Below are 15,323 nucleotides of genomic sequence, written 5' to 3'. Positions count from 1 at the left end.
GTGAGTTTTCAACTTCTCCATTTGCACATGGAGAACTCAAAAGGCAAATTTACATTTTTAGCAACCCAACCCCATTTCAGATTTGTTAAAATCTCTGGCATAGCTGGCGTAAGAAGAGGTGCCATCAATAATACTTGGTGCTGCTGTGAGATAAACTATTTTCAATTTAGTCTCACTCTACAGAGTGATAATTTTTGTGATTTTACAAAAACAAACCAAAATAGTTACACATCATGTTTCTTGCCTGGCTGAGTATATTAAAATATTTATTTTTAACTATTCATGGGTCCTATTTTGAATCAAACCTCTTCAAGCACCTTCCAGACTTCTAGATACAATCAATCTGTTGCATGAAAAAAGGCCTCTTACCTGTCCTTCAAGCCGCTTGCGTTTTAGATGCGCAGCCATGGAAACTGCTCATACAAACTAGATTTCACAGTTTTGCATTACAAATAGGCATGCTGCTGAACTGATGTGAAAAAATGCACACGTCACTGAATCTCTCGCAGCAACTGATTGTCTCAGGGAAACATTTTGTTACACGGTGTAGGAAATAATCTTTCTATCTAGAAATGACAGGATGACTCATTTTGTTTGCAAAACGATATCGCTTTACTTGGAACCTTGTCATAAAAATGCCACCAACATAGTCAAGGGAGTAGTCAGCAGTGTTCAAATGGTACTCCATGGGACCCCCCCGTATCTCCTCAGAAAGGCATTTGAGACCCAATAAATTGAAATTGATAAATTTTCCAAAGCCTGGTGGTTTTGACAGGGATCCTTTTTCTTGTCGGTAGTTAAATGCAGATTGCATGGACTCTAGTTCAAGGTGCGATCATGTGAAAGTGCATATGAGACAGAAGTGGTGTACTGCTTGTTATGCGCACATTGTACGGAAGAAACAGAGTAAATTTTAGAAAGCAACCCATAGATAGCAACCTAAAAATTGCTATCTATGGGATCTGCTTTCAACTGTCCTGTGGACTCAGACCATCTGGTGCATGGTCTTCCTTTCTTTCTACTGCCATCTACCTTTCCCAGCATCATTATCTTTTCTAATGATTCATGCCTTTTCATGATGTGACCAAAATACAACATTCTCCGGTGAGTGAAGTCGAAGGCTTTCATGGCTGGAATCCATAGCTTTTTGTAGGTTTTTTGAAGCTATGTGGTCATGTTCTGGAAGAGTTTATTCCTGACGTTTTGCCAGCATCTCTGGCTGGGATCAGTAGAGAATGCTGGCATGGAAGAGAGTGGGGTGTATATACTGTTGGTTGAGAGGAAGCGATTTACATGTTAATCTGTATATTGTTCTGTTGGTGAATGGCAAGGCTTCAGGGTGTCTATTTAATTCATGATCCATTGTCTGCTGGGGAACCATCCTGACCCTGATTGTTGGCATGGTCCAAGATTTTAGTGTTTTCAAATAGCATTTTATGTCCAGGATGGTTTATAACATGTTCTGTTATTGCTGATTTTTCTGGCTGGCCCAGTCTGCAGTGTCTCTCACTTTCCTTGATTTGTGTTTGGACCCTGCATTGGAAATTCACTGAAATCTGTAAACACCCAGACAGCTTCATTCATTAAATCGACACCCAGAAAATGGCCACATAGCCTGAAAAACCCCACAAAAAACTAAGTCTCAGGGGGCATTCTCACACTCGTTTTTTTATCCCGAGGAGATGCAGCTCACCAAGCAGATGCATATTGGATTTGTTCCCATTTTATTTTGGGTTTGCGAATTTCTTTGAGTCATTGTAATCCCTTTGCCATCATTTCGGGATAAAATGGAGCCGCCTCTATTCCCTTGAATGATACAGAGCAATCTGTACTGCCAAAAATGCGGATCGATGCAGATCTTTCAGGAAAACTCAGGAGGGGAAAACCATTATTAAATATCCTGGATTAAATGGTTTTGCCAGCCCCCTGGCCCCCAAAAAATGCATTGTGTGTATTTGGGACATGTGTGAACCACAAGGATTATGTTCATAATGTGAATGGTGCCTCCATTTAGTCATATTGTCTTCCTGGGAGAATTCCAACTTGCTTTGTTCTAGGACCCATTGGTTTGTCTTCTTGGCCATCCACAATATCCTCAGCACTCTTCTCCATCTTAAATGAGTTGATTTTTCTTCTGTTGGCTTTTCCTTCTATCTACTTGTCCAACTCTTGCATCCGTACATTGTGATGGGGAATACGATGGCTTGACTATCCTTATTTTAGCATAGCCTTTCATAGCTGCTCTCCCCATTCTTAGTCTCCTTCTGATTTCTTAACTGCAGTCTTCATTCTGATCTATATTTGATCCAAGGCATGGGAACTCTTTGACTATTTCGATCCTCTCATTGTCTAGAATGAATTGTTGTAGCTCTTCCATGGTCATTATTTTTGTTTCCCTAATGTTTAGCATTAATCTTACCTTGGCACTTTCCTCCTTAACCTTCTTCAGTAATTGTTCCAGGTCTTTGTTGGTTTCTGCTATAGTAGTACTGTGTCATGCACATATCTTAGATTGTTGATATTCCTTCCTCTAATTTTCACACCTCCTGCTTCTGACTCTAACCCTGATGTGCAAGCAGCACTTTCTGCATACAGGTTGAATAAATAGGGTGATATATGCAACCGTGTCTCACCCCTTTATAGATTGGAAACTATTCTGTTTCTCTGTATCCGAATAGCCAATAACTGCAGATATGGCCATGTAGCTGTCCTGCAGATTTCTTGCAAAGGATTCCCTGAAGAAAAGTGAGGGAGCTGCCTCTGTTCTTGACCTTGATCAACAAAGCTCTCTTGCAAGTTGGTAAAGTTGTGTGTGCAACCACCAATGGTTACATACAAAGGCTACGTGATGATCCCTTATAGCTGTAAGCTGTACTTTTCTTCTTTTGCAAAAGCAAATGAAATCTTGCACTAAATTCTCTGAAAGAAAGTGTTGTAAGAGTCATTGGTGGCAGGGTGGTGGAAGATAACAAGGTAAACACTTTTGCCTCTTAGGAAGAGTTCTCATCTTACCAAGGGCTTCCATTTGTTTCTTCACACGAACCTTGAAAGAATCCTCCCCTTCAAGGTGTTTGTACCTTGGTTCAACCGATTGATGCATGTGGCACTGACAAAAGGACTAAAGGTAAAGCTGAAGGCAAAGGGAGAGGGCTCCACTGTTGGAACTTTGTCTGAACTACCAGATTCCCTCTCACCTTGGAAGCTAAGCAGGGATAAGCCTGGTTAGTACTTGGATGGGAGACTTCCAACAAATCCCAGATGCCATAGCATACGTTTCAGTGGAAGGATCTGGCAAAACCACCTCTGAGTACGTATTCCTTCCCTAAAAATACTCTATGAAATCCATAGGTTTAGCAATAGCAATAGCAAGTACATTTCTATACCACTTATCAGTGCACTTAAGCAGCCCCTAAGCGGTTTACAAAGTGTAAGTTGACAGGTGACTTGAAGGCATGCACACACAAGCTGTCTCAAAAAATCAAGATTCAAAAGGTATATTTAGAAATAATAATGTTTTGAAACAAACAATTTTATCTGAGGTCAATCTCGTTATTGACTTTTTAAACTACTTTATGCCCATCTTTCATGAAGAATCTGAGCTCTCGGTCCTAGGATATGTCTGTAAAACAAGCTCTCCCACTCACCATTTGGAAATGTGGGGCTTATGTGTGAGGAAATCTGCCTTAAAATTTCCATGTCCGCTCTAACAACATCAGCAAAAAGTATGATAGCACCTTAAGGATATGCTCTGAGATGTAAATCAATGGCAGTAAATAATAATTTACTTATCCAGTTATTGATTTAATGGGTCTGCTCTACTTGGGACTAACAACTACAAGATGCCAGCCACAGATGCTGGCGAAACGTCAGGAATAAACTCTTCTAGAACATGGCCACATAGACCGAAAAATCAACAAAAAAAATATAGATGCTGGCCATGAAAGCCTTCGACTTCACTATTTGTACCTTTTGCATTTCAGTTCCCCCAAATACGTTGCATGCATATTGGCCAACTGACATAACACTCCGTTCATCCGATAAACTGTGTTGGGGAACACAAAAAAGTATGCTAAATAAAGCTTGTTAGTCTTTAAGGTGCCTGTATACTTTGCCGTTATTATTATTATTATTCGGTGTCACAGTATCTGTGGTTTGCCAATGTAGCTCACACTAATTCTTCTCTCCATCCCATGTACTAAAGGCAATAAACTTTTGCAGATTCAGTTGTTCTCATGCCTGCATGAAGTCTTATCTGAGAATGAATTTTCTTTGTTTCATTCAACCCTAGAAAATCTATATTGTTACTGAACCCAAACCACTCCAGGCATATTATCCCTAGGACCTCTTCCTGCTCACTTGTTCCTTCAGCTGCGATTAAGTGGACGTAACAGTCGGTGATGGCGTGCTATGAACTGCAGTGATAAAAACTTAAACTAAATTTATTGAGTTCATGTTTTCAGAGTGTGTTTTCCTCGGATGCTACTTTGGTAACCATACCTACATAGAAAACTGTCCCTGCGGCCTCTTTGGTGCATGTGGGCCGGTGTATTGTTACAACAAGATTACGTTAACTGATTACAGTCAGGTTTTACTAGAGTGAGAGAGGATGCCTTCCGCCTTCAGATAGTCCTCCGCCACACGTACACCATTTTTCTTTGCCAACGGATTGTTATCAATTCTGGAACCACTTTTCAAAGAGGAAAAATGACAGCTATAAAATCTGGAGATAATAGGCCAGATTACAAGGTACACCAGTGTGTACACACACACACACACACACACACACACACTGTATATGCTCATGTATAAGTCCTGAAATTTTAGTCAAAAAATTGACCCCCAAAACCTAGGTCAACTTATCCACAGGTCAAATGTAAATATTGTACTTTAACTCTTATTAAAAAGGGAACCATCCCTTGGTGAAAGGCAAGGGTGCAATCTGTCCTAGAAGCATTGACCTCCCTCTACTCTCTCTTCCACCCAACCTTTAGTGTGAGCTAAAACAGTTATGCCTGCCATAATTTTGTAGGTCCTTTGGCATCATTTCCCTTTGCTTCATCATTTAGATCCTCTGTTACATGCTCCTAAGTTTTACCCTTGACTTATCCAAGGGTCATATCAAAATCTGTAATTTTGCCGCCCAAACCTGCCCTCAACTTATACACTGCCTGGGCTTTCCCGCAATCCCACACTTGCACCGTGTTGTAAACCAACCAGAACTACACAGGAGGAAAGTATAGAAGAGAAGAACTATTTGGCCATGCTACAGCTGGAAGAGAGTGACTATACTATTCTCCTGAAAACCCTCAAACCACTGAGCAAATACACATGTAGTTCCATGTAAATGTCTGTTGATTTAATTTACTCTAACTGTTTCACAGCCCGGTTTTGTCTCTGTCCCCATGTCATTTATTTTGATTTCTGAGTAAAAAAGATAGTAAAGTTAAAACAGAAGCGTAGATCTCGAAAAGACATCCAAGTACATCAGGTTCAGTCCACTGGCTGTGGGACTAGTTCACTCTCATGCTGAAAGACTAGACAGACGGACAGGCCACTTTCTTTGGCATGCAGAAGAAAAGCAAAGAGATGGGAGGAAGACTGTGTCAGTCTTCACAAGTATTTGTGTCCCACATGTTTTGTGGATGGTGTTAAGGTAGGGGTTATTCACACTGTGAAAAATAATCCAGGATGAATCCAGGTTGAATCTGTGTTGTTCATGCACATCCCGAATGCATCCAATTAAGTTTGCAGGGAATGCCAAAAACCCCTCTGAATCCAGGATAATCAATATCGAGTTTTCCTCCAAATTTTTTAAAAAGAGCCATATCATTGGTAGTGTGAATAAGCAATGTGAATAGACCCAAATAGACCCAGGATAAAGCGCTGCATGCCTTGAACATGTTCCAGATGCATTTGCATCGTTGACTCCATCTTTATTCAAAAGCTTGCACATGCGAGCAACCGAACTTCCAGAGATGGGCATAGATGCAGTTCCATAGTGTAAATAACAAACCTGGAATATGTGAGTGAAATGATTCACAAGGTTGTACTAAAAATAAAGGCCATCTGAATGACCCTGTAGATGAGGGTCTCTAGGGATTGGCGATGGATCTTTTGGTGGATTGTGGTCTTTGGCAAATGCCCAATGATGTCAATCCATAACACCATTCATGTGCATTAATTTTAACAGTTAATTGGGTTGGGACTTAAAAGAATTAAAACACCGTTGAAAGTACATTTCTTTGTCTTATAGATACTGATTTGCAGGAAATGGTAATGTCTCTTCTTGTCTTGAATGCAGAGACTATGGGGCAATACAGACGGGCAGAAAGGGGTGGCGAGATGGCACCCCTTTCTCCCATGGATCATTGCCATGGTGACCGCACATCGCAGCAATGATGTGCCATTAGTGCCCTGGAGCGGTGTGGTGACATCCCTTGTGCACCTCATTGTTTGGACGTGGCGCATGAGGCACATCATCAGAGCGTGCGCTGTGTGAACGCATGCATGCCAAAATGGTGCCTGGACAGCGCGGTAGGGCTCAGGAGCATGCGGACGCTCCACTCTCCCCAGCCATAAAATCAGGCACAGGCCAGCGCTTTGAGTCAGTCTGTACCAGGCCTACCTTGCAAAAATGCTGTCTTTGTAACTTGGAAAGGAGGCAACCACTGATTTTAAAATGTCTTAAACTGAGCCATGGACTAATATTCAGCAGATCTATTGACACAGTACATTGTTTCTGATACATATGTTCCTGCTAAAATTATTCTGGGTACAGCTAAAGGTGAACTAGAAGGAACCGAAGATGAGCTAACTAAATATAAACGCATGTTAGTCATTTTGCAAATATGGAGTTTTAAGGGTTAGCACAGGCATTAGTCAAACTACATGGAAGAAATGTCCAAGGTGTGTCTGTGTGGGTGTCTGAGAATGCAATAACGTTATGGATAAGTGTTATTTTGCTTAAGAAATGAATAATTGAATTGACCAGCAACATCAGACAGCTTCAAGCTACTAAACTTGCATTCGTTCAACAGTACTAAAAATAGTTTTTTAGACAGTTGATTTTTTTAAGTGCTTTGCAATACTTTACAGATGTAAGAAATTTATTCTCATAACCTCTCAAGGACTATTGTCCATGTCATCATGCTACAATAATTTTATTATTCATTGCGGTGCTATAAGGCTTTCTTTGTTCTTCTTGCAACAGCCTAAAGAATAATATGAACACCCCAGTGTGCATAAGTCACTACATTAAGTTTACAGTATAAAAAGATGAATGAATACTGGTGGGCTAACAAATATAATGCTATACATAGCAAACTCTTGCACCTCTAGCCTTGTTGATCCTCCTATTTGTCATGTTGTTTTCTGTCTATCAGTGTAATCTCCCTGCACCACTGGGAAGCTCTTTTTCTTATGGCAAAGCATATATCTCTAACATTTAGAACTGTGTTTGCATTTACATGATCCAAGTTGCATTTAATGGCCTAAATCCAATGGATAATCGTAGCTGAAATGGCCCTACTAAAGCAATGGAGTGTAAAGAAGCATTGAAATAACTAAGTTCCCACTCATTCAATGGGTCTGCTCTAGTTGAGCCTAAGAACTAGATTTAAGCCAAACATTTCAGATTAAATATGTAAGATTAAACAACAACAATAACAACAACTAGGAAGGATTGAAAAGGAAATAACCAATTAGAAGACTAAAGAGGGAATAAACTACTTTATTTGTGAAGGGAACGCTCCAAATGGTGTTACTTTAATGACAGATGAAAAAGAACTGAAGAAGTAGCAGCTTTGGCATTCAGGAACATTAATGTAGAAAAAGAGAAGGTGAGGTTCTTCCCAAAGCTATTCAACTTGAGAATTTTCCGTACCAGGTTCTTTATAGATATGAGACTTATGTGTGCAATGCACAGAGACAACGAAGAAGAAGCATTGAGTTGCCAAGTTCTCACTGATGGGTATATCTTAGCTAGGCCTAACTATTTGGTTTAAAGTAAAAAATTAAAATTAAATACCCAAGGGATTGGACTTTCAGGCTTTGGAACTGTTAATAATACGTAGTTTTATTCAAGGATATAGCTGAGTTAGTCTGTAGAATCAGTATGTGGAGAGATCTTGGAGCACCTTTGAAACTAAATGAAAGAAAGAAGTTGCCAAAGCTCAAAGTCTCATGGTCTCAAAGGTGCGACGAGATCTCTCTACATAGTTTTATGTTCTATAAGATGAGATTTCAGAATAATTCAAAGGTAGTAAACTTCAAAATGTAAGATTTCACAGACACTCTCATTTTGCCAATGAGCTCTTTTTAAAAATATGATGGCTTCGTGGACCCAGTTTTGGTTCAGCTCAAATAACTAACCACTGGACAACATCCGCAGTAAGTTCAAGCTGATGTCAACATGCTTCCGATGCGTAGGTGGGGCATGTGCTAGAGAACATGTTTTCCATGTGAAAGAGCACAAGTTCAGTCCTAGAAGGTATTTTAGGGAGGGGTAGGAATGTCCCTCTCAGAAACCCAGAGAGCTGACGTTGCTGGACCGTGTTGTCAATAGTGAGCTAGATGTACAGTATTAATAGTCTAACCATGGTGTAAGATGAATTGGTTACTCTCCACCCACTCTGTACTTAAAACCCTTATTTGTAACAGGCGCACTCAAATAGTACAGTATTAACAAACACCTCATTCTCAATAGGGACAGTCAGTCTACTCTTGAGTAAAAGTGTAAATGAAAATCACCACCACTGAAATTAATGGTAAAATAAAAAAGCGGGGGGGGGGGGGGAATTCTGTGCACACATTGCGCAAAAACACACTGCAGAAATAATCCAGTTTGAGACCGCTTTAACTGCCCTGGTTCAATGCTAGGGAATCCTGGGAACTGTAGTTTTGTGGGACATTGAGCCTTCTCCATCAGAGAGCTCTGGTGCCACAATGAACAACAGTTCCCAGAATTCCTCAGCACTGAGCCAGGGCAGTTAAAGCGGTCTCAAACTGGATTATTTCTGCAGTGCGTTTTGGCCCAGAGTTGCCTCCATGCTGAATAGGCCACTGGATTGGGGATTATAATACTTTATGTATTACCCCTGTGTATAGCAATTTCAAGTGTTCAAAGTGCTTAGTATGTAAGATTATCTAATATTGTAACCCTTACAACAGATCTGTAAGTTACCTTAGTACTATTATCCCCCCCATATTGCATATTGAATGAAGCTGAGAGAAACTGTCTCAGTCTTTTAGCTGCTGCTAAGCACAAAATAGTAAACTGCACATCAGAGTTAAATACAATAACAAAATCAGACAAGATTTGCATTCATGTAAGTTGTTGCCCTTTGGAATATATATGTGTGTGTGTGTGTGTGTGTGTGTGTGTGTGTGTTAGGTTATGGGCTGGCTTACTTGCGTATTCAAATCACTGCTTACAGCTGGAATAGTTTGTACCTTGAAGCGGAGCTTGGGCTAACATCTCCATTTACTATACCTAAAGCAGTGTTATTTTTGCACTTTAATGCACAGTCAGTTCCGATTAGTGTGACCCAGGCTACAACCTGTCACCAAGGGTTAATTTGCACAGCAGATACACATGGTCCTGTGTGGGCACCACAGCAAAGAAGTGGAAGCATAAGACACGTGTCTGGAAAGGGCACGAACTTCCCTACAGGACATTTCTGCTTGCACTGACAGAAGGAAGTCGGGTCTCCAAGATACACAGAACTGAGTTGTTCCACCACTGTCCATTCTGTTCATGGCGACAGGCAATGAGTCACAGCCTTGTGAAGTTGTAATATGTGCGGATTGCAATGACTGAATGCACCACAGGAACATATCCAGTCCCCACTGGGTGCCATATGAATACTCTGACAATCACATCCCAGTGACTTCTCACTGTGACAGCCATGGTTGTATTTCTAGATCTGAGACAGGGACATAATAATAATTATTATTTTTATTTTTATCTCGCCACTCCCTCAATATCGAGGCGGCTTACAAAACGATTAAAACAGTATAAAATACATCATACACGATAAAATACCCATTGATCCCCCCTTCCAACACAACACCCTAATAAAATACCCTTAAAAATAAAGAAGTCAAACAGTCTCAACACAGTTTGCGGTGAGGAGAGGCGAGTTTCTATATAATCATACCCTTGGGAGACCAGGTGGGAAAAGAGTTAAAGTATAGTATTTACAATGTGAAAAACCCACAAAAAACTATAGTATTTAAATTGACCCATGGATAAGTCAAGCTACTTTTTGGGGTCAATTTTCTAGACCTATACATGAGTACAGTCGGCCCTCCTTATCCACGGATTTTTTATCCATGGATTCAAGCATCCATGGCTTGAAAATACTCCAAAAAAGCATAAGTTCCAAATAGCAAACCTTGATTTTCCATTTTATATAAGGGACACCATTTTACTATGCCATTGTATTTAATGGGACTTGAGCATCCACGGATTTCGGTATCCACGGGGGATCCTGGAACCAAACCCCAGCGGATAACAAGGGCCCATTGTATATACAGTATTTACTTATTTACTTTTATGTTGACATCTAGCTGGTTTTAGATCAGTGCTTCATTTGCTTCAATTCTCCTATCGTTTATATATAGATTTATTCATGTTTTTGAGCTGCCTCAGGACCAAGAGGCAAGATATATTTTACATATCTGTACAATACCTTTATTTATTTGCATCTAGGAGGTTCTATTACTAACAGTTAGAACAAAATTAACTGGGGACACTTGAATGCCTGACAAATTTATTACAATATGAAGCAGTCACAGGTAAAGCTGAATTTTCTGTTTGAAACAGATACATCACAGGTCACCTCCGACGGTGTCAGGGCCCTTCAAGAAACAGTTTCGGCTCTCAAGAGGCCACTGATTTTTTGTTGTTAAAGAACACAAGGAAAAAGACCTTAGAGTGCCCTGAAGCTGTTATAAAACTCCTCACTTTATTGAGTACAGCTGATATGGATTGGCTTTTTGAAGCTATGAGTACAATGGCACATGGGTCAATTTGACCCACATTACAGCCCAGATGTGTGAAAGTACTCTTTGTGAAGACTTTTCTAGGAATATTCGGTGGATTAATTCTTCTGTAATTGCAGCACTTGTTGAAAGAATGACTAATTCTGTAGCCCTTTTGCTCTTCCTCGACATAAATCTTGCTAAATACTGTACGTCGGGTGTGCAATACGTTCATCCTTACTTGCAAATCATTCTTCAAATATTTCCGTCAATACCTCATGCCTTCATCTTTTAAAATACTGACGAGAGATGCTATTTTTTTTTTAAGAAAAGAAAACACCAACTAGCTATTTTTAGATCAAGAAAGGTCATAGTAGACCAGCTGTTTGAAATATTGAAGAACATATAAAATGTTACAGCAGCCATTGCAATAACAACTTTATAAACCTCAGATAGGCCTTTCGACTGTTAGGTGCCAGACGTGAATATTTACTTGCTTAGATGACAATATTTTGCAATACACTCGTCCCTCCACATTTGCAGCTTTGACTTTTGCGGATTTGATTATTCATGGACTTTATTAAATATGTTCTCTCTAGGGATCTAGATGCTGATGTGATGTCAAAGCCTTTCACAGCTGGAATCCATAGGTTTTTTTTGTGGGGTTTTCAGGCTATGTGGCCATATTTTGGAAGAGTTTATTCCTGATGTTTCGGCAACATCTGTGGCTGGCATCTTCAGAGAATGCTGGCATAGAAGTGAATGATATATATAATGTGTGACCCTTGGTATATATACAGTATATATACCTCACTCTCTTCCATGCCAGCATTCTCTGAAAATGCCAGCCACAGATGCTGGCGAAATGTCAGGAACAAACTCTTCCAAAACATAGCCAAGTAGCCCGAAAAACTCACAAAAACCGTATTAATATTTTTGGTTAGCTGCCCTGAGAACTTTGAAATGGGGTGGGGTATAAATATTTTTGAGAGTCAATGTAGCGTGAAGGTTTGCGCATAGGACTAGGACTCTGGAGATCAATGTTCAGTTCCCTGATCAGCCATGAATACCCACTGAGTGACTTTGGGTGAGTCACACACTCTCAACCCCAGAAAAACCCTTGATAGGTTCACCTTCAGGTTGCCATAAGTCGGGCATGACTTCAAGGCATGCCACAACAATACATGTTTTAATTAATAAATACATTATAAATACTAGCAGATGGTGGGTTAAGCTCTTGCCCAGAATCAGTTCAGTCCTTGGTTTTGGAAACAGAGAGCATAGCTATACCCTGGGCAGGAGGAATACTAAATATTAAGAAAATACTAAACTTATTATCCTCTCCTCCACAAAACTAAACAAATGATAAACACTGAGCTATATGTTTTGGACACTGCTGAACATTGACAGCAATTGATGGTCACTTCAGTGCTCATAACAGACTAAATTCCCTCCTGAAAACCAACGGCATTCAGTAAGGGATGCATGAATGAAATTCAGAACAGCTGCCCCCATTATTTCTGAATGCTTGATTTCACACTGGGATCCTGTCTGTAAATTAGTTGACAGATGCGTAAAAATGTACAGTACCCTGGGAACTCCCTAAAAATACCCTTGTAGCATTTAATATGTTCTTCTTGGTAGCTGGCCTCGAGTCAGCTCTGACTCATGGAGACCCTATGGATGAGACAACTCCAAAAATCCTTATCCTCCTCTGCTTTGCTCAGATCCTGCAAGCCCTTGCCCAAAACTCGGCTGATCAGGTCTGTCCATCTGGTTTATGGTCTTCCTCTCTTTCTTCTACCTTCCACCTTTCCTAGCATTCATGTTTTTTCTAGTGATCCATGCCTTCTCATGATGTGGCCAAAGTACGATAGTCTCAGCTTGATCATCTTAGCTTCTAAGGAGAGCCATGGTCCGATCTGTTCAAGAACCCATTTCTTTGTCTCCTTGGCTGTCCATGGGATCCTAAGTACTCTTCTCCAGCACCATATTGCAAATGAGTTGATTTTCTTTCCGTCTGCTTCCTTCAATATCCATCTCTCGCATCCATCCATACATGGTCATTGGAAATACGATGGCCTGAACAATTCTGTTGTATGTCTTTGCTCTTCAGTATCTTTTCCAGTTCTTTCATAGCTGCCCTTCCCATTCCTAGTCTTCTTCGTCTTTCTTGACTGCAGTCTCCATTCTGTTCAATGTCTGGTCCTAGATATGGGAATTCTTTAACTATATCAAGTTCCTCATTGTCTAGATTGAAGGATCTTTATAGTCAGATGGTATGGACAGCCATAGAAATGTAAAACTTGTGGATTCACTCCATGCATCTGAGGAAGCAGATCAAGTCTACCAAAGCTTAGGCTACAAATTGTTTTGCACGGTTAGTTTTAAAAGTGCTACGCAAGATCCCTTTGCATACTAACCCTTTAGGGGAAAGTAGCAGAGCAAACACAAAGTGATATGCTCAGACTGGATTGTTTCTGCTTTGGACTGCTCTTTCTGGGTTTTGTGGAATTGTTTTTTTGCTTTTAGACATAGGAGTTTATCACACGGGGACAATAGGATGTGTAAACGGGGTTTATCCTGTGAAAATCTTGCATTCATAGTTAAGATTTTCACACGACATCATTAATAAAGTATCATTATCCCAGGAATATCCCGCAAAAATCGCACAATTGCACTAAAGGTTTTCACACTGCGTGGCTATCAAAATCAAAATGAAAGATTATTGATCAAAGAGCCATTAACCCAGGAATAATCACTCAATAAACAGCAACAAATAATTCACCGGAAAATCCCGTGAATGATTTGTTGCTGTTCAGTGCCTGGTTATTCCCTGATTATTCCTGGGATAATGACCACTGTGTATGAAAATCTTAATTGCAATTTAATAGTCACTGCGCGATTTTCCTCCATGTGATAAACTCCATAGGGAAGGATTTTAGATAGTTGTTTAAAATATATATATATTAAAGTTTGCCCTCCATGTTTCCGGCTTTGACTTTTGCGGATTTGATTATCTGCGGTTTGGATTAATATGTTCTCTCTCTAGGAATCTCTAGGTCCTCCAGCGCAACTCTGCCAGAAGTTGACCATAGAGTTGTGCTGGAGGACTTAGACGTTCCTAGACAACACACTTCTCTAGGCATTTGTAGGTCCTCCAGTGCCATTCTTTGACCAACCTCTGGCAGATGTTGACCATAGAGTTGCACTGGAGAACCTGGAAATTCCTAGAGAGGTATTTTCATAGGTGAAAAGAATAGTATCATTTCATTTGTAGTTTTTCCACATTCACGGAGGTCCTTCACTCCATAAAAGAGGAGGGACCACTGTATGTTCTTGAGATATTGCTGCTTTAAATTTGCAAGCTGTATTTAATTATATTATTTGATTCTCATGTCTATATTAATCTGTATACCACTCCGGATGCTTTCGTGGTGGCACTGGAAGAAGCAACGTAACAACCCACACTCTGACAATATTCATCAAGCTTTAATTATAAAGCAACATATTGTAACTAATTTAACCAAATCGCTTCAAAGTAAAGTTTCTTGCACATTAATTCATGGCATAAAGCAATGGACAAATGATTAAATATTCTCCGAATGAAACGATGCTTGAGGATACACGAAGGAAACGGTAACAATGAATACGTTATCAGGTTCATTTAATTTTTTTAACAATGATAATGATGATGTAACTTCGTATTAAGTTAATTTGTTCTACTTAGCTTGGAGCTTACCTTGTAGAAAATGGGTATTTTTTACTCCCGTGGTGTAATCTTTCCCAAACATCCACAGGACAATCTGCTAAATCAATGTAATCTCTAATCTCTATCATCTAATCTTGCATCTGCTCTCCTTCTCTCTGGTTATATAATCTGCTTGTTCTGCCTATATGAACAAACAGACAACGTTGGATCATTCAGGAACGATTTAACGCTTCTGTGTTGTGATGATAATAATAATAATAATATTAATAATAATAATCCCACTCACATTTATCAGTAATATCTGGCCAGGCTCTAAAACCTGCATTTAATTTGCAGAAAACAGAGTCAAATTGCAGCATGCGTTTATTTTGCTGTGTGTTAAAAGGAAAGGATGCAATCTCTGATAATGGTCCAAAAAACAGTGCAGAAATAATCCAGTTTGAGACCGCTTTAACTGCCCTGGATCTGTGCTAGGGAATCTTGGGAATTGTAGTTTATTGTGGGCCCAGAGCTCTGTGACAGAGAAGGCTCAATGTCTTGGAAAACTACAGTTCCCAGAATCCCCTAGCATTGAGCCAGGGCAGCTAAAGCCATCTCAAACTGGGCTATTTCTGCAGTGTGTTTTGGA

At 40.0% G+C, this 15,323-nt stretch overlaps 1 protein-coding gene across 3 annotated transcripts in view; it reads right to left on the bottom strand.

The window, feature by feature from the left end:
- The window catches only part of NRG4 (neuregulin 4), an 84,257-nt gene that overhangs the window by 28,567 nt on the left and 40,367 nt on the right, over positions 1-15,323 (bottom strand). Inside the window, exon 1 of one of the 3 annotated variants that reach the window (XM_089538551.1) lies at positions 14,726-14,791. The exons of 1 other annotated variant lie outside the window; for it this stretch is intronic. The gene's annotated coding sequence lies outside the window, so the exon portion shown is untranslated. Of the gene's footprint in view, positions 1-369; positions 438-14,725; positions 14,792-15,323 lie in introns of those variants that run through there. One more of the 3 variants, XM_089538550.1, reaches the window with a different exon arrangement.

Source organism: Sceloporus occidentalis, unplaced genomic scaffold, assembly GCF_023333645.1.
Source record: "Sceloporus occidentalis isolate IW3139 unplaced genomic scaffold, rSceOcc1.0.p SCAF_9, whole genome shotgun sequence".
Taxonomy (NCBI): domain Eukaryota; kingdom Metazoa; phylum Chordata; class Lepidosauria; order Squamata; family Phrynosomatidae; genus Sceloporus; species Sceloporus occidentalis.
The sequence above is the reverse complement of the archived record's forward strand: the minus strand, read 5'-3'. Positions and strand labels throughout refer to the sequence as shown.